Genomic DNA, 20,900 nt, shown 5'->3' on the forward strand with positions numbered 1-20,900 from the left:
TCCATAATCCATCAAATCTTTCACCCAAAACTTGAAAATTTCACAACACAAAACTTGACAGAAAATCTCGTGAGCTCCGTTAGCGAAAGAAAACAAAACACCACTTCAAGGTACTGTAATGAACTCATTATTTATTTATATTGGTGTTAAACCTACTGTATTCCAACTTCTCTATGGTTTATAAACTATTTTACTAGCCATAGATTCATCAAAATAAGCAAACAACACACGAAAAATAGAATCTGTCAAACACAGAACAGTCTGTAGTAATCTGTAACTAACGCAAACTTCTGGAACTTCAAAAATTCAGCCAAAATAGGACGACCTAGAAAAAAAATTATTAATCAGCAGCAATTTGAATCAATATTTTATCACGTTCTGGTGATTTTTAACAATTAGTTTCGTGAACAGAAAGTTTCTGGAATTTTCAGCAAGATAAAATAACTATCATCCAAGAAGATCCTATAGGTTTAACTTGGTACAAACACTAATTAAAACATAAAAAAAACATCTAAACAGAGGCTAGATCACATATTTATTCATCAACAGAAGCAAAAATAAAAAAAATAAAAATAAAATTGGGTTGCCTCCCAACAAGCGCTATCGTTTAACGCCCCTAGCTAGGCATAATAGCAAGGATAGATCTAGGTATTGCCATAATAATAGGATAGATCATTAAAACTCATTTCATATTCTCTACGATCAGCAGAAAGTTTTCTTTGAGGCAAGCAAAAGTAATCAAAAGGGCTAAATTTAATGGGACAAAAGTCCCCAAGATCAACTTCGGCCCTTCGTATTGCACAACCAATTCATCATTATAAGCATTCTTTTGACAGAACTTTGTGAGCCTATACTCGAGAGAATATCCTACCTCATTATTTCAAATAGCCAAATCATCATTAAGTTTAGAAATTCTATCAACTAGAACATTGGTAGGAACCTTTTTTCTAAGGTTTTCATTGAAAGCAACATAGTCTAGAGATTGAAAACGCATTATTTCTTCTTGATCAAAGAGGATAGCCTCTATGGGAGGACGGCCAGCGTCCACCCTATAATGCGCAAAGATTTCTTTGGCCTCTTTTATTATAAATCTAAACTCATGAGCCAAAAAGATAGTAGCGGCACGCTTAACAGAAGAATGCTCAATATTAGAAAATTCTAGGAAAATCCTTTGTATGCAAGGATGCATGTGCATAAATTGTCTTTCAAGTTGAACTACAAGCATGGCGATAGCGTCCGCGAGACTACTAGTTCTATGAAGAATAGAAATACCAATAGAAGGTAAAGCGCCGGCACAAGTAAAGAAATCTTGGATAACTCCTTTTCCAATAATATTACCACTACCAATTCGAATTTTTTTTGTATGTAAGACAGGGGGTTCTTCAGCAGGAGCATCAGAATTTTCCATGATATTATTATTGTCCATATCGACAATAATTTCCCCAATTTCAGACATAACGACAGAAAGTGCAAGGGGCAAAAAGGAAAGAGGAAGGCGGACGGAAAAGAGAGGGCGAATAAAACGGCAAGGGTGAAGTGGGGGAGAGGAAAACGAGAGGCAATGGTAAATAATGTCATGCGGGAGATAAGGGTTTGTGATGGGTACTTGGTATGTTGACTTTTGCGTAGACTCCCTGGCAACGGCGCCCTTCTTGCTACCTCTTGAGCATTGTGTTGGTTTTCCCTTGAAGAGGAAAGGGTGATGCAGTAAAGTAGCGTAAGTATTTCCCTCAGTTTTTGAGAACCAAGGTATCAATCCAGTAGGAGCCCACGCACGAGTCCCTCGCACCTACACAAACAAATAAATCCTCGCAACCAACGCAATAAAGAGGTTGTCAATCCCTTCACGGTCACTTACGAGAGTGAGATCTGATAGATATGATAAGATAATATTTTTGGTATTTTTATGATAAAGATGCAAAGTAAAATAAAAGGCAATAAAAATAACAAAGTTTTGGAAGATTAATATGATGGAAAATAGACCCGGGGGCCATAGGTTTCACTAGTGGCTTCTCTCGAGAGCATAAGTATTACGGTGGGTGAACAAATTAATGTTGAGCAATTGACAGAATTGAGCATAGTTATGAGAATATCTAGGTATGATCATGTATATAGGCATCACGTCCGAGACAAGTAGACCGACTCCTGCCTGCATCTACTACTATTACTCCACACATCGACCGCTATCCAGCATGCATCTAGAGTATTAAGTTCATAAGAATAGAGTAATGCTTTAAGCAAGATGACATGATGTAGAGGGATAAACTCATGCAATATGATATAAAACCCATCTTGTTATCCTCGATGGCAACAATACAATACATGCCTTGCTGCCCCTACTGTCACTAGGAAAGGACACCGCAAGATTGAAGCCAAAGCTAAGCACTTCTCCCATTGCAAGTAAGATCAATCTAGTAGGCCAAACCAAACTGATAATTCGAAGAGACTTGGAAAGATAACCAATCATACATAAAAGAATTCAGAGAAGATTCAAATATTGTTCATAGATAAACTTGATCATAAACCCACAATTCATCGGTCTCAACAAACACACCACAAAAGAAGATTACATTGAATAGATCTCCACAAGAGAGGGGGAGAACATTTTATTGAGATCCAAAAAGAGAGAAGAAGCCATCTAGCTAATAACTATGGACCCGAAGGTCTGAGGTAAACTACTCACACATCATCGGAGAGGCTATGGTGTTGATGTAGAAGCCCTCCGTGATCGATGCCCCCTCCGGTGGGGCTCCGGAAAAGGCCCCAAGATGGGATCTCATGGGTACAGAAGGTTGCGGCGGTGGAATTATGTTTTTGGCTCCGTATCTGGTAGTTTGGGGTACGTAGGTATATATAGGAGGAAGAAGTACGTCGGTGGAGCAACGTGGGGCCCACGAGGGTGGAGGGCGCGCCCAGGGGGTAGGCACGCCCCCCTACCTCGTGCCTTCCTGGTTGATGTCTTGAAGTAGGGTCCAAGTCCTCTGGATCATGTTCGTTCCGAAAATCACGTTCCCGAAGGTTTCATTCTGTTTGGACTCCGTTTGATATTGTTTTCGGCGAAACTCTGAAAATAGGCAAAAAACAGCAATTCTGGGTTGGGCCTGCGGTTAATAGGTTAGTCCCAATAATAATATAAAAGTGTATAATAAAGCCCAATAATGTCCAAAACAGAATATAATATAGCATGGAACAATAAAAAATTATAGATACGTTGGAGACGTATCATACCCCCATTACCAAAAGATAGCATACACGGTCTTCATGGCAACCCGAAAGCTACGGCACTATTTCCAGGAGTGTTCAATCATGGTGGCCTCTGAAGTCCCACGCAATGGCATAATAAACAACCGCGATGCCATGGGACAGATCGCCAAATGGGCCATAGAGCTACTTCCATTTGACATAACTTACAAGCCACGTCGAGCCATCAAATCCCAAGTGCTGGCTGACTTCGTCGCCGAATGGACAGAGGCCGAACTCCCTAAAGAGTACGGCGCATATTCCAACTGGGTTATGTATTTTGACGGCTCCAAAATGCTGGCGGGGCTAGGATCGGGAGTCGTGTTAACATCCCCCACTAGAGACGTCGTCCAGTATGTACTCCAAATACTATTCATAGACTCCAACAACGCAGCCGAATACGAGGCCCTATTGCATGGTCTTCCGATGGCCGTATCCATGGGCATATAGCGCCTAGAGGTGCGCGGGGATTCAAACCTTGCAATATCTCAAATAAATGGAGACTTTGATGCCAAGATCCAAAGATGACAGCTTATCGTAATGTCGTCCTAAAAATGTCGGCCCGGTTCGAGGGGCTTGAATTTCATCACGTCGCCCGAGAAAATAACCAGGCGGCCGACGTCCTTGCTCGCATTGGCGCTAAGCGCGACCCCGTCCCACCTAACATCTTCTTGGAAAGGCTTTTCAAGCCATCCGTGGTGTGGCAAGAGGAGGGCGGCAACAACAGTCCAAATCCGAAAACAACCCCAGATTCTGAACATACCATCGAGGGCTCAGCCACCGAAATTACACCGTCGGCCCATCTCATTATGGCAGTCATTGCCCCATGGACCGAACCCTTCTTGGCCTACATTAATAGGAAGGAGCTGCCCGAAGACCAGAATGAGGCCCGCCGCATTGTCCGGCGCTCGAAGGCCTACAAGGTTCACGACGGAGAGCTCTACAAGAAAATTACTACCGGAGTACTTCAAAGATGTATCTCCGAGGAGGAGGGGCGGCAGCTTTTGGCAGAAATTCATGCTGGTCTAGGCGGACACCACGCCACAGCCCGGGCCCTTGTTAGCAAGGCCTTCCATACAGGGTTTTATTGGCCGACAGCCCGATCAGACGCGGAGGACCTTGTCCAACGCTGCGTCGGATGCCAACTCTTCGCCAACCAAAGCCATATGCCCCCAACTGCCTTACAAACCATCCCCATTACTTGGCCTTTCGCGGTCTGGGGACTGTATATGGTTGGACCCCTTAAAGGGGGAAGCCATAAGAAAAAATATCTGCTGGTCATGGTGGACAAATTCACTAAGTGGATAGAGGCTAAACCAGTCAAAACGGCTGAGTCCGGCCCGGTGATAGAATTCATATCCGATGTTGTGCACCATTATGGTGTCCCACACAGCATCATCACCGACAACGGATCCAATTTCACAGCTGACGAGGTAAAAACCTGGTGTACTAATCTTGGCATTAAACTCGATTACGCCTCCGTCTACCACCCACAAACCAACGGTCAAGTCGAACGAGACAATGGTCTTATTATGAGCGGCATCAAGCCCACGCTATTGCGGTCTTTGAGAGAATTAGACAATCACTGGGTGGAGGAGCTCGACTCCGTATTCTGGGGGCTGCGGACTACGCCCAACCGTACTACCGGATACACACCTTTCTTCATGGTGTATGGAGCGGAGGCTGTATTGCCCTGCGATATTATCCACGACTCACCTCGAGTGAGAATGTACGAAGAGAGAGAAGCCGAGCTTGATTGGCAGGAACCCCTAGATGCCCTGGAAGAGGAGCACGATGTCGCAAAAGCCCGTTCAACATTTTACCAACAGCAGGCTCTAAGATATCAAAGCAAAGAAGTACGGGCCAAGACCTACAACATTGGCGAACTCGTTCTACGCCTACCGGAGAACAAAAAGGATGGGAGGGTCCCTTCATAATTGACGAAGTTCTCACTGGAGGGGCGTACCATCTTCGTGATGCATCAGACAATCGCCTCGATCCGAACCCCTGGAACGCGGCCAGACTCCGAAGATTCTATGCCTAGCGCCGAACTCCTTGTTCGTTTCCTTCTCCCCTGTAGTTTCCATTATTTTTTCTCTCTTTTTTGATTACTTTTCTCTTTTTCTCGCTTTAAAGCTTTCGTACGGCTAGACCGCGCACCCCTGATGCATACAGCTTTAAATATGTACGCCCATCATACCTGGGGGCTTCTTGGACAGAAGTTTTTTTATCATTCCTTGAGCATCAAGCTCTTCACATGTGAGTTTTTTCATATGTACCTTTTCTTTGCCACTATATGCATTGATATGACTTAAGTTTTGGCCAAGCTGGGTTGCCTGGCTCCTGTGCTTATGCCCTACGTTCCCATTAGTTCGGCTAGGGCATAAAGGGAGCACCTCTGTGATTGTTACTGCCGGGTCATCCGGATGTGTACCTCAGACTGGGTGAAGCCGAAAGCTAGCGTTCTTAAGGGAATATTCGGTCGGTGAATTAAAGATGTTTTTCGCACTCACCCCATTGTGACCCCCCAGAAGTTATACACACTGTGATTTTCACATCACAATTCAGACATGCACAGTAATGCATGCACACCCAGGGAAAGGAACCCTTAACGGAACTATTCTCTCTGGAAGATGTTTCTTACAATCTTAATGTAATATAACATAGCTAGCCGGATACAACTTGTCCGTTCAAGCAACTATGACCCCTACGCCTAGTTTCCGTACATACTCCGGTCTATTCGGCCGTGCGGGTATTCGGAAACACTCCGCACCTTCGGGTCCGGAGGCTGAAGCGAAAAGGTCTGCCATGACAAATGCTATACAATTCAGCTAGAGTTACATGTATCAAGGAAAGTACATAGTCACTTGGACTCAAACACTTCCTCCTCTACACCATCCAAAAGGCGGTCTAACTTACAATCCTATTGGGAATATTTGGCGGCCACCTCTACTTGGTCATATACTAAACTAACGGGAATTTCTTCCCCATCCGACCCTAGCGGTCCGACACGGGCCATGTGATTAGGATCCAGCTTGGTATATTTGTGTCTTCACCATGGCCCAGGCCTCTCGCGCACCCTCTCGACAGGCTGATATCTTCCATAGTCGGATACGCCGCCGCGCTCCCTTGAACAGCTCTACAAGCTCCTCCATACTTCCTGGAGGGGAGGCGGATGGCCATAGGGCCTTGGCAACACTCCGCATCGCCAGCCGAGCCTGTTCGTGCACTTGCGACAGCCCTTGCAGCAGATCACTTGATGACCCGGACACCTCCTCTTCAGGATGGCCCGTCAATATACCTGCAATCATAACTATATCAGTTCCATTTATCTCCGAACTACTTTAAAAATAGTTCAGACACATACTGAATATGCCGCCCCACAGCTTCTTGTTCTCCTTCATGGAGTCGGCTAGCTGGGCTCGCACATCTTTCAACTCTTCAGCCAATATAGTGTTGGAATCCTGCAGCTTGTTTTTCTCGTCCCTGACTCGGGTCGGCACACGTTCGCCTGTGGCGTGTAGCCTTTTCACCTCTTTTTCCCCCTCTTGGGCGATCTTCAACTTCTCTTCAAGTTGATCGGGCGATCCTATTATGCGATCAGCAACAGTGTTAGTACAGTTGGTATACACGCATTGTTCCTCGATAGAGGGGAATGTTACCAGATGACGCCTTCTTCAAGTTTTCCAGCTCGGCGGTAGCGGCATTAAGCTGCGCCCGACACTGCTCCAGCTCTTGGCCTAGCAGGCCATTCTTCTCTATCAGGGCCTGGTTATACAACGATCCTTAAATCAGTTGTACCAACTGCTTTTAGTCTAGGGGGCTACAGGCATATGGTTATCCTTTTCGGATGAAGAAAAACTTACCTGCACATCTGTCAAATGTTGCTTTGTGGCTTTTCTAAGCCCATCTCGAGCAGCTCGGATGTATGCGTCAGCCGAGCTGAAGGCATTAAATGCCTCTTCTGAGAACTTGGGGTCTCGTAGGACAGCTCTGCAGCGCCGATGATTCATGGCGCTCTCTACTTCCGAGTTGGTAACGGACATGTCTTCCGAACCCTCGGTTGAAGGACAGTCCGACGTTGTCCCCATAGCAGCCCCCACCTCTCCGGTGGGATCTAAATCCTGGTTGTTGGGAGTGCGACCGGCCGAATCCCCGGACATAGTCCGGCGAACCTTTTTCCTGATACAGGACCAACATAACAATCACGGTTGGGTACGACTGCCAAAGCATACCTTTAAATCCATACCTCTTCGACGAAGGGCCGGCCTTGTCTTCTCCAACCTTCCTTTTCGAGGCCTTGCTCGGCACGGGAGCTGCTCTTCTTGGAGTCACCCCCGGCGTAGCATGACGTGCCGAACGCCTCCCCTTTGAAGCATGAGATAGTGCGGTTGGTGAGGCAGTGCGAGGAAACTCTTTCAAGGGGGGTTTCTCCTGATTACTTACGTGGGAAGCTGGAAGAAGACCAGGATAATCAGCGATGATGGTCACTTCTGTGCCATCATACCTCGCCTGGTAAAACACCCCTTCCCCGAGTACCACGAATATATCCGGGTCCTCTTCGAACCCAGGATCAAGCTCCCGGTTGTGGCTCTCCGGCTGTGGGGCAGGGCTATTAAGCCCCTCGGTTACCTTCCGCCAGTTCTGTTTCAAAATAAGACGGATTGGGGATTCATTAAAAATGGCCATGAGAGCGGAGTGAATAAAAGCAAAGGGGTTGGGACTTACCCAGCTGGGAGGGTTGTACATGGAGTACCCCTCTCTGCGATTGATGCGGAGAAATTCTTCTTCCTCCCCTTTAAACAGCTCGGCCAGTATCTTCGCTAGAGCGGCAGGAGTGTCCGGACCTTTCCGACCACAACGGGAGGCGTCCTCCTCCCCATTGTAGTGCCACATTGGGAGCCCTCTGTATTGAAGTGGCTGAACCCCTCGCACTATGGAGGTCACCATTACCTCTACTATTGTAAAGCCGGACTAGGCGAGCATCCTTATCTTGCCCAGGAGCTGACGGACTTCCGCACTATCCTCCTCTTCAAGACTTCGGGGACGCCAGATAAATGCCACTCCAATTATGGCGATTCATAAAAATGCCACTGCAATTTCCAAACTTCAAAAAATGCCACTTCATCTTTTGCAAACTTTGAAAAACGGCATTGCAATTTTTGCAAACTTTGAAAAACACAACTCCAGACTTTGAAAAATGCCACTAGAAATGGCATGAAATGGCATTTTTCGAAGTTTGGAAATTGCAGTGGCATTTCTCAGAATCACCAGATTTGGAGTGGCATTTACCAAATTAACCCAATGATACGTCTCCAACGTATCTATAATTTTTGATTGTTCCATGCTATTATATATTCTGTTTTGGATGTTTAATGGGCTTATTTATGCACTTTTATATTATTTTGGGGACTAACCTATTAACCGGAGGCCCAGCCCAAATTGTTGTTTTTTTGCCTATTTCAGTGTTTCGCAAAAAAAGAATATCAAACGGAGTCCAAACGGAATAAAACCTTCGGGAACGTGATTTTCGGAACAAACGTGATCTAGATTACTTGGAGTGGACGTCAAGCAACAGACGAGGAGGCCACGAGGTAGGGGGCGCGGCCTCCACCCTCGTGGGCCCCTCGATGCTCCACCGACGTACTTCTTCCTCCTATATATACCCATATACCCAGGAAACATCATATACGGAGCCAAAACCCTATTTCCACTGCCGCAACCTTCTGTACCTGTGAGATCCCATCTTGGGCCCTTTTCCGGCGCTCCGCCGGAGGGGGCATTGATCATGGAGGGCTTCTACATCAACACCATAGCCTCTCCGATGATGTGTGAGTTGTTTACCTCAGACCTTCGGGTCCATAGTTATTAGCTAGATGGCTTCTTCTCTCTCTTTGGATCTCAATACAAAGTTCTCCTCGATCTTCTTGGAGATCTATTCGATGTAATCTTCTTTTGCGGTGTGTTTGTCGAGATCCGATGAATTGTGGGTTTATGATCAAGTTTATCTATGAACAATATTTGAATCTCCTCTGAATTATTTTATGTATGATTGGTTATCTTTGCAAGTCTCTTTGAATTATTAGTTTGGTTTGGTCTACTAGATTGATCTTTCTTGCAATGGGAGAAGTGCTTAGCTTTGGGTTCAATCTTGCGGTGTCCTTTCCCAGTGACAGCAGGGGCAGCAAGGAACTTATTGTATTGTTGCCATCGAGGATAAAAAGATGGGGTTTATATCATATTGCATGAGTTTATCCATCTACATCATGTCATCTTGCTTAAAGCATTACTCTGTTCTTATGAACTTAATACTCTAGATGCATGTTGGATAGTGGTCGATGTGTGGAGTAATAGTAGTAGATGCAGAATCGTTTCGGTCTACTTGTCACGGACGTGATGCCTATATACATGATCATACCTAGATATTCTCATAACTATGATCAATTCTATCAATTGCTCGACAGTAATTCGTTTACCCACCGTAATACTTATGCTATCTTGAGAGAAGCCACTAGTGAAACCTATGGCCCCCGGGTCTATTTTCCATCATATTAATCTTCCAACACTTAGCTATTTCTATTGCCGTTTATTTTACTTTGCATCTTTATTTCTCTTTATCATAAAAATACGGAAAATATTATCTTATCATATCTATCAGATCTCACTCTCGTAAGTGACCGTGAAGGGATTGACAACCCCTTTATCGCGTTGGTTGTGAGGTTCTTATTTGTTTGTGTAGGTGCGTGGGACTCGAGCATGGTCTCCTACTGGATTGATACCTTGGTTCTCAAAAACTGAGGGAAATACTTACGCTAGTTTACTCCATCACTCTTTCCTCTTCAAGGGAAAACCAACGCAGTGCTCAAGAGGTAGCAAGAAGGATGTCTGGCGCCGTTGCCGGGGAGTCTACGCACAAGTCAAGACATACCAAGTACCCATCACAAACTCTTATCCCTCGCATTACATTATTTGCCATTTGCCTCTCGTTTTCCTCTCCCCCACTTCACCCTTGCCATTTTATTCGCTTTTTCTTCGCCTTATTCCAGTATGTCTTTTTGTTTGTGTTTCCATGTGCCTTCTATTTTCTTGCATCTTTGCTTGCTAAAAATCTATTGATATGGATCCACTTAAAGTGTTCTACTTGGATCATCTTCGATCCTTATGCGCTCGTGCTGAAACCCCAACTAGCCTAGTTGATGGCACATCTTTAGATGACCATGCTCATTTTGTGCGTCACCATTTGTCTGAAAAAGGGAAACTCTTATGGAATCAAATAAACAGACTGTTGTGTTATGCTTGGAATCTCTGTGAAATTCATGATTTTACTTGTTGCTCTAAGAACCCTAAAAACACCTTCCCTACCTATGTGAGTTTAATGAAAATGAAATCTTATCTTCTTATGCAAAAGGTGTTTATTGTTACTATGATATCGAACAAATTTAAGAATTTGTTGATTTTAAGGGTGCTTATGAAGTTGCTTCTTTGATTGAAAAGTATGATATTACTCCCTACGAATCTGAAAATTTTGACATACTTAAATATTGCTATGAAAACTATGCTCATAATGTCTATGTCAAAGAATTTATTGAGAGAATGACCGTTGCTTTGGAAGAGAATAATGATATGCATTAATCTATAGATAATGATGACTCCGATGATTTGATTGAAATATCCCTTGATGAACATGATGCTTGCTATTCTTGTGGCCATGATGCCAATATTTATGAAGATGAATTTGCTATAGTTCCTTACGTTAAACATGAGATCGTTGCTATTGCACCCATACTTGGTAGTTCCTTCGATGAAAAGCATGCTTGCAGTGATGTTATTATAAATTCTCTTAATGCAAATTGTGTTAATGATATGCAAAACCTTAAGCTTGGGGATGCTAGTTTTGCTATGTCTACTACTTGTTGCAATGATCATGATTGGGGTGATTCTTCTTATGATCTTGAAAATTTATTTAAGCCCCATGATGAATATGAGATTGATAATAGTGCTTGAAAGAATATTGAAAGTGGGTTTGGAAGAGTGTCAACCTTAGATCCCACATATTTGGAGAATATTCAATCTTATGAAATTTTTGATAAAAGTGGGTTTGGAGAGGTCATGACTTTAGTTAATGTTAATCCCACTATTTTGGAAGAGTGTCAACTTCGCATGCATGTGGATCGTGTTGAGAATATGTTGTGTGATAGCTATTTTGTTGAATTTTATTGTGATCCTACACGTAATTATTATGAGAGAGGAAAATATGGTTGTAGAAATTTTCATGTTACTAAATTACCTCTCGTTATGTTGAGACTGCTATTGTTTCTTTCCGCTTCCTTCCATATGCTAGATTTTGCTTGCCTTGATAATTTGTTTGCCTATAAGATGCCTATGCATAGGAAGTATGTTAGACTTAAATACGTTTGTCACATGTTTCATGATGCTCTCTTTGTGTTTCAATTATTATCTTTCGTGTGAGCATCGTAGAAATCCTAAGCCTAGCTAGGGGCGTTAAAACGATAGCGCTTGTTGGGAGGCAACCCAATTTTATTTTAGTTTTTTGCTTTTTGGTTCTGTTTAGGAATAAATATTTGATCTATCCTCTGGTTAGATTTGTTTTTGTGTTTTAATTAGTGTTTGTGCCAAGTTAAACCTATAGGATCTTCTTGGATAATAATTATTTGATCTTGCTCAAAATTCCAGAAACTTTCTGTTTACGAAAACAATTGTTAAAAATCACAAGAACGTGATAAAATACTGATTCCAATTGCAGTAGATCAATAAACAAATTATCTAGGTCATCATATTTTGGTAGAATTTATGGAGTTCCAGAAATTTTGTTAGTTATAGATTACTACAGACTGTTCTGTTTTTGACAGATTCCGTTTTTCGTGTGTTGTTTGCTTATTTTGATGAATCTATGTCTAGTAAAATAGTTTATAAACCATAGAGAATTTGTAATACAGTAGTTTTAACACCAATATAAATAAAGAATGAGTTCAATACAATACCTTGAAGTGGTGTTTTGTTTTCTTTCGCTAACGGAGCTCATGAGATTTTCTGTTAAGTTTTGTGTTGTGAAGTTTTCAAGTTTTGGGTAAAGATTTGATGGATTATGGAACAAGGAGTGGCAGGATCCTAAGCTTGGGGATGCCCATGGCACCCCAAGGTAATCTAAGGACACCAAAAATCCAAAGCTTGGGGATGCCCGGGAAGGCATCCCCTCTTTCGTCTTCGTCCATCGATAACTTTACTTGGAGCTATATTTTTATTCACCACATGATATGTGTTTTGCTTGGAGCGTCTTGTATGATTTGAGTCTTCTCTTTTTAGTTTACCACAATCATCCTTGCTGTACACTCCTTTTGAGAGAGACACACATGATTCGGAATTTATTAGAATACTCTATGTGCTTCACTTATATCTTTTGAGCTATATAGTTTTTGCTCTACTGCTTCACTTATATCTTTTAGAGCACGGCGGTGGTTCTGTTTTATAGAAACTATTGTTCTCTCATGCTTCACTTATATCATTTTGAGAGTCCTAAAAAACAGCATGGTAATTTGCTTTAATTGTGAAATTAGTCCTAATATGCTAGGTATTCAAGATTAGTAAAAACTTTCTTATGAGTGTGTTGAATACTAAGAGAAGTTTGATGCTTGATGATTGTTTTGAGATATGGAGGTAGTGATATTAAAGTTGTGCTAGTTGAGTAGTTGTAAATTTGAGAAATACTTGTGTTGAAGTTTGCAAATCCTGTAGCATGCACGTATGGTAAACGTTGTGTAACAAATTTGAAACGTGAGGTGTTCTTTGATTGTCCTCCTTATGAGTGGCGGTCGGGGACGAGCGATGATCTTTTCCTACCAATCTATCCCCCTAGGAGCATGCGCGTAGTGCTTGGTTTTTGATGACTTGTAGACTTTTGCAATAAGTATGTGAGTTCTTTATGACTAATGTTGAGTCCATGGATTATACGCACTCTTACCCTTCCATCATTGCTAGCCTCTTCGGTACCGTGCATTGCCCTTTCTCACCTTGAGAGTTGGTGCAAACTTCGCCGGTGCATCCAAACCCCGTGATACGATACGCTCTATCACACATAAGCCTCCTTATATCTTCCTCAAAACAGCCACCATACCTACCTATTATGGCATTCCCATATCCATTCCGAGATATATTGCCATGCAACTTTCCACCGTTCCGTTTATCATGACACGTTCATCATTGTCATATTGCCTTGCATGATCATGCAGTTGACATCGTATTGGTGACAAAGCCACCATGCATATTATTTCATACATGTCACTCTTGATTCATTGCCCTTCCCGGTACACCGCCGGAGGCATTCATATAGAGTCATACTTTGTTCTAGTATCGAGTTGTAATCATTGAGTTGTAAATAAATAGAAGTGTGATGACCATCATTCATAGAGCATTGTCCCAAAAAAATGAGAAAGGCCAAAATAAAAAAAGAAAGGCCCAAAAAAATAAATAAATAAAAAGGGGCAATGCTACTATCTTTTCCCATACTTGTGCTTCAAAGTAGCACCATGATCCTTATGATAGATAGTCTCTTGTTTTGTCACTTTCATATACTAGTGGGAATTTTTCGTTATAGAACTTGGCTTGTATATTCCAACAATGGGCTTCCTCAAATGCCCTAGGTCTTCGTGAGCAAGCAAGTTGGATGCACACCCAGTTAGTTTCTTTTGTTGAGCTTTCATACATTTATAGCTCTAGTGCATCTGTTGCATGGCAATCCCTACTCCTCACATTAACATCAATTGATGAGCACCTCCATAGCCCGTTGATTAGCCGCGTTGATGTGAGACTTTCTCCTTTTTTGTCTTCTCCACATAACCCCCATGATTATATTCTATTCCACCCATAGTGCTAGATCCATGGCTCACGCTCATGTATTGTGTGAAAGTTGAAAAAGTTTGAGATTACTAAAGTATGAAACAATTGCTTGGCTTGTCATCGGGGTTGTGCATGATGAGAGCATTCTTGTGTGACAGAAATGGAGCATGACCAAACTATATGATTTTGTAGGGATGAACTTTCTTTGGCCATGTTATTTTGAGAAGACATAATTGCTTAGTTAGTATGCTTGAAGTATTATTACTTTTATGTCAATATTAAACTTTTATCTTGAATCTTTCGCATCTAAATATTCATACCACAATTAAGAGGGTTACATTGAAAGTTATGCTAAGTAGCATTCCACATAAAAAATTCTGTTTTTACCATTTACCTACTCGAGGAGGAGCAGAAATTAAGCTTGGGGATGCTTGATACGTCTCCAACGTATCTATAATTTTTGATTGTTCCATGCTATTATATATTCTGTTTTGGATGTTTAATGGGCTTATTTATGCACTTTTATATTATTTTTGGGACTAACCTATTAACCAGAGGCCCAGCCCAAATTGCTGTTTTTTTGCCTATTTCAGTGTTTCGCAGAAAAAGAATATCAAACGGAGTCCAAACGGAATGAAACCTTCGGGAACGTGATTTTCGAAACAAACGTGATCCAGAGGACTTGGAGTGGACGTCAAGCAACAAACGAGGAGGCCACGAGGTAGGGGGGCGCGCCCACCCCCACCAGGCACGCCCTCCACCCTCGTGGGCCCCTCGTTGCTCCACCGCCGTACTTCTTCCTCCTATATATACCCATATACCCTGGAAACATCATATACGGAGCCAAAACCCTATTTCCACTGCCGCAACCTTCTGTACCGTGAGATCCCATATTGGGGCCTTTTCCGGCGCTCCGCCGGAGGGGGCATTGATCATGGAGGGCTTCTACATCAACACCATAGCCTCTCCGATGATGTGTGAGTAGTTTACCTCAGACCTTCGGGTCCATAGTTATTAGCTAGATGGCTTCTTCTCTCTCATTGGATCTCAATACAAAGTTCTCCTCGATCTTCTTGGAGATCTATTTGATGTAATCTTCTTTTGCGGTGTGTTTGTCGAGATCCGATGAATTGTGGGTTTATGATCAAGTTTATCTATGAACAATATTTGAATCTCCTCTGAATTCTTTTATGTATGATTGGTTATCTTTGCAAGTCTCTTCGAATTGGCCTACTAGATTGATCTTTCTTGCAATGGGAGAAGTGCTTAGCTTTGGGTTCAATCTTGCGGTGTCCTTTCCCAGTGACAGCAGGGGCAGCAAGGCACGTATTGTATTGTTGCCATCAAGGATAAAAAGATGGGGTTTATATCATATTGCATGAGTTTATCCCTCTACATCATGTCATCTTGCTTAAAGCATTACTCTGTTCTTATGAACTTAATACTCTAGATGCATGCTGGATAGCGGTCGATGTGTGGAGTAATAGTAGTAGATGCAGAATCGTTTCGGTCTACTTGTCACGAACGTGATGCCTATATACATGATCATACCTAGATATTCTCATAACTATGCTCAATTCTATCAATTGCTCGACAGTAATTCGTTTACCCACCGTAATACTTATGCTATCTTGTGAGAAGCCACTAGTGAAACCTATGGCCCCCGGGTCTATTTTCCATCATATTAATCTTCCAACACTTAGCTATTTCTATTGCCGTTTATTTTACTTTGCATCTTTATTTCTCTTTATCATAAAAATACCAAAAATATTATCTTATCATATCTATCAGATCTCACTCTCGTAAGTGACCGTGAAGGGATTGACAACCCCTTTATCGCGTTGGTTGCGAGGTTATTATTTGTTTGTGTAGGTGCGTGGGACTCGAGCATGGTCTCCTACTGGATTGATACCTTGGTTCTCAAAAACTGAGGGAAATACTTACGCTACTTTACTGCATCACCCTTTCCTCTTCAAGGGAAAACCAACGCAGTGCTCAAGAGGTAGCACCCAAAACAAAAATAACTGGGCGAGCTGCTGGGTCCCTGGTGTCAGCCGCTCGTTGTGCAATTCTCTCGTTTATTGACTACGTTGACAATGGCATGGGACCCAGATGTCAGAAATCCATTAGGAGGAGCCATGTTTTTATTGGCTTGAAATAAGGAGGCACTTGCTTGCGTACTGCCATGACCTTGGTGGGTCCGTGCTGTCATCCTCTCCATGTACAATCATCTCCTGATTGTGTACACGTGAACCTGGTAGTCCCACAAGTCAGCCTCTAAACCCATGACGGACAAATACAACCCATTTAAAAAAATAACAGCCCTTTCCATACGTTCAAACGGAAAGTTCAACATTGAGAGCAAAGTAACAGGTCTGATCTAGATATAGAGTACCGAACTTCCACGTTGACAACCATCATAGCCAAGTTAACTATCTACTCCCACTAATACTCTAGTAGTGTACAAGTACTAACTTACTCTTAGCTAACTAGACGATGCCGGATGCCATCTGCGGTACACGCTAAACGCTAGCACCGGCGTCCTCCGCCTCGCCTCGGACTTGCCAGAGGTGCGATAGGGCGCGTTGCTCGTGCTTGCTGGCCCTTTCCATGCCTGCGTGGTCCACCGAAGCTTCGGCTTTTAAGCGGGAAACCCACTTGACGAGCTTGTAGTAAAATTCGGCGTCGCGAACGCGTGCATACCCGACAGCTTCCGGGGCTATTTGCTGGGTGCTGGCCTCCACGTAGTCGGCCCAGTTGCGGGCGCTCTGCTCGCAACTCAGAGCATCGGTGTGCTATTGCTCCATGTCCCGCTGGCAGCGCAAATCGGCGATACGCTGCTCCTCCACCAGGCGGTCGTGCTCCAACAAATCCTCATACTCCGCATTGCCATCTAAACACCGATAGAATGCCTCCTCCCTCCGTCTGCCTTCCGGTGAAAAACCGAACACTAGTACCGGTGGTGACCGCCTCCGGCGTCGCCTATCGCGGACAGGCGGGGGCATGGCGGACGTGGCGAGAGCGAGGATAAGTGGCGAGCGACGTCGGGCTGGTGGGGGCTTATGAGGATAGGGCGAGTTGGGTGATGGTGCCACCGGAGAAGGCCGAGAAATAGTAATTTTAGGCAGAAGGTAGGCAAACCAGTGTGTCGCGGGAAACGCAATGGTCATCGCGGTCATCGGAATTCAATGCATAAGCAGGCATGGCTTAGCGCGCCAGCTTGCCGTGGAAAACTAGAAAAACTAAAATTATGACTGTGTCGTCCCGTCCCGTTAGTGGTGCGTCCCGTCCGTGCTGGGTCGCATGCCGGCATGACGGTCAAACGAGTGCACTCGAATCATCCAGATGAGGTACTCCCTCCTTGTCAAAAATGATTCCACCACTCATCATCTACCTTGGTTGGTGAGATTTTTTAATTAAGCCCTACAAACCGGAAAGGAGGTAGTACGTGTGTGATCCGCTATTTATTCGTGTAGGATCGAGTAGGTCGTTTTTTGAATTGAGCCCTGCAAACCGGAAAGGAGGTAGTACGTGTGTGATCCGCTATTTATCGGTGTAGGATCGAGTAGGTCGGATAGTGTACGTGTAGGATCAAGTAGGTCGGATGGTGTACGTGTACGATCGCATTAACTGATGAACGCTCGCTGGGAGATAAGGCATTTGCGAACGTTTTTGCTGGCAGTTTCTTCAGATTCGCATGGCATTTTCTTTAGAGCAGCTTCTCAGTTTCTTCGAAGGTAGGCATTTTTATTCAAAAAACTGCCACTTCGGATCTTGCGTCGCAACTAAAACTGCCAAGAGCGCACTAGTAGGCTAGCTAGTGATCGACCAGTAACTTGTAAACACTGAGCGAACAGAAATAAGGAACTGATAGTAACTTGTAAACACTGAGAACAAAGAAATAAGGATCATGTTGTGCACAGCAGTAAGAGCCAATCCACTCAAAATGTTCACACGAGACTCACAGGCCTGGGATTGTAATATGTTCACATTAGTAGCCCAAATTCAAAACCAACTAGTACAATTCCCATACATAAGATCAACATGTTAATGCATCTCAATGATTCACAGATCATATACAAATATGTAGCTCCTAAAGCAAAGATCTAGAAAAAACATATGTTCTTCCTACTAACATGGATGCTTCTCTTGGCCAACATTCAGTACAGAGTGAAAGACAAATTTGTTTGTCAAGTTGACAATTCCTCTTGCAAACGTAAGTGGTTTCACCAACAGCTAGAACCATGAGAATGAACCACACATGATGGAGGAACATCCACTGTAATATGATTTGGTCTTCTCTCGATCACACGGCGAGACTATTTTCGAAATACAAACTTTAACTTAGGAAAAATGATGCCCATTGTATAATCGGACCAAAGCAATGAAGCACCTAGTGTTGGCCAATAAATAGTACAGTACTACTTTTCTGCAGTCCATGAAGTGACTATCCAATCTTTCTGTGTCTATTTTCAAATGGCACTGCATGTAGTGACTATACTATTCTCTTGTGCAGTTCAACCAAAATTGCGGTCACTTTGTTTGTTTGCCAAATAGCAACAGGCAGACATCTCTGTCTGCACAAATATCAAGAAGCTAGTAAACATATACCCCACCTTGTATTTTCGGTTTAAACACGTCTCTTCCGCTTAGCATCTGGCATGTTTTGCACTGACAATTTGATACAGTCATGTTTTGCCCTGGACAATTTCATACTGAATTGATTTGCTGGCTCAGAGCAGAAATATAGCGCCTATTCTTCATCAAACCAAGGATATCCATGTTTGCAGTGATGGAAGAGGTGAAATCGATACAACCAAAATTGAGCATTCAATCATTGAACCCTGTCCTGCACCTCTAATGTAGGTCCACCCTGCCAATAAATTCACATGCAAAACACTAGTATTACTATCTAATGACAGCACAAAAGGAGTAGCAAGATAGTAGCAAACCATGTACCTTCCTAATGAACAACTCATAGTGCCACCAATTGGATATAAAGGTTTGGAAGAAAACATGCTCCTAATGTTGAACCATTTGGACTTTTTGTGCAGTTCCACTAAAATCGAGCATCCCTGTTTGCATAGATATTGAAAGTCTGATTACTATAAAAGTGGCACTAGTTGAAGCATATACTCACAAATATAAGCATTCCAATTTCTTAATGGGAAAAGGTAGCAAGACTGTTTCTAACCACCTGTTTGAAGGAATAAATAAGGCAACAACGGCTGATGTCAAGAAGGCATACATAGTTTTTTCTGAAAATTGAGCCATTCCTGACCTTTCCTCTTCTTTTAAGCATATTTTGTGCAGTTCAACCAAAATAAAATGCCATCACCACCTTGACAATTCAGTGAAATTGTACGAAAGGAAATGACTTAACATTACATCATGATGTCAGGTATGTAGTCGACAGGAATTAGAGACAAACATACAGGCCTCCTCCGATAACATAATGAACATTAATTTTAACGAAGGTGTGACTAGCTTTACCGGGATAATTTGAGTGAACTTTACACCCTATGTTCCTTAATATTAGACGTTTTCACAGTTCAATTTAAAGTACCCAAACATCTAGTATTTAGAAAAAACAGGTAGTAGTTTTCTTGAGCACATATCTGGGAAGGCTTGCCACACTTTATATATGTCCATATGCTGATGCAACACCATTCGAATAGTACAAATATACACTAATCCAGTGGCTAGTGCAACAATAGAGTAGTTATTTTCTTACAAGGTACAGTACAATGGTTTTACTGAACAGATTTCCATAAGTTCTAACACTGGAAGATTTCTATAAGAATTAACAATACAAAATGTAAAGGTAACAAGTTTTAGCATTGGTGTGCTTGCTGTGCAAGAGCATTAAACCAAATACAAAAGTCTGAAGGTAACTAGCATTATTAACTAATGACAGTATAAAAAATTGCAAACCATGTACCTTCAAGGTAAATATCATTTCGAACCGAGGGGACCTAAAAATTGCTATCCCAATCTTGTTAATCGATCAAACATAAAAACTTGATTGAACGAATCAAGAGAACAGCCGGAGGAGGAGGTGCCCACTCTTGACCTTTCCTCTTGACACTGTACAAAAAAATTGACTTATCTCATGAAGGTGAGGTATGTAATCTATAAGCATTAACAGTGCAAAAATATGAAGGTAGTAACAAGATTCATCGTTGGTATACTGGCTGTGCAACAGCATTAGAATGCCTTAGCTGAAAAATCTTTAATACATCCACAATCAACAGCTAACCCTGAAATAATCAGGTGACATTAAATGGCACTGCTTAAATTTATCGGTGGCATTAGACTGAGTGCGGCATTACTTAAATGTCGCATCACTTTAGCAGCAGCATTGCTTGACTGGAACGCTGGCGTTATACTAACAGCAAAAAAGTGCAATAAGAGCATGGGAGGCCCATTCGGCCAGTGGGCGCACTAGTACGATGTACCTCCACGGACGCATAGAGTGGTGAGGGAGGTATGGTTGCCTAGAGCAACAATTATCCAGGTAGCATATGTGGATTACGTCCCATTTTTGTTCTCTTTAGCCACCTTTTTCCTATGTGAGGACAACAAACTTATTGACCTGGTCATTCTCTATTGCGTTGGCATGCCTTTCTACCCTTCTTCAACCAAGAGACACGAGACTCGTTCCTTAGCTACTGATTTTCCCCTTTTCAACCTAGATGTGGGTTCGATGCCTACTCTCTTCACTACAAAAAAATACACTTCCATGATGATACGTGTTTGTCACAGTAGGTCGCATTTTTTTCATGCATGTACATCCATGACAATTT

This window comes from Triticum aestivum, chromosome 6D (genome assembly GCF_018294505.1).
Source record: "Triticum aestivum cultivar Chinese Spring chromosome 6D, IWGSC CS RefSeq v2.1, whole genome shotgun sequence".
NCBI lineage: Eukaryota > Viridiplantae > Streptophyta > Magnoliopsida > Poales > Poaceae > Triticum > Triticum aestivum.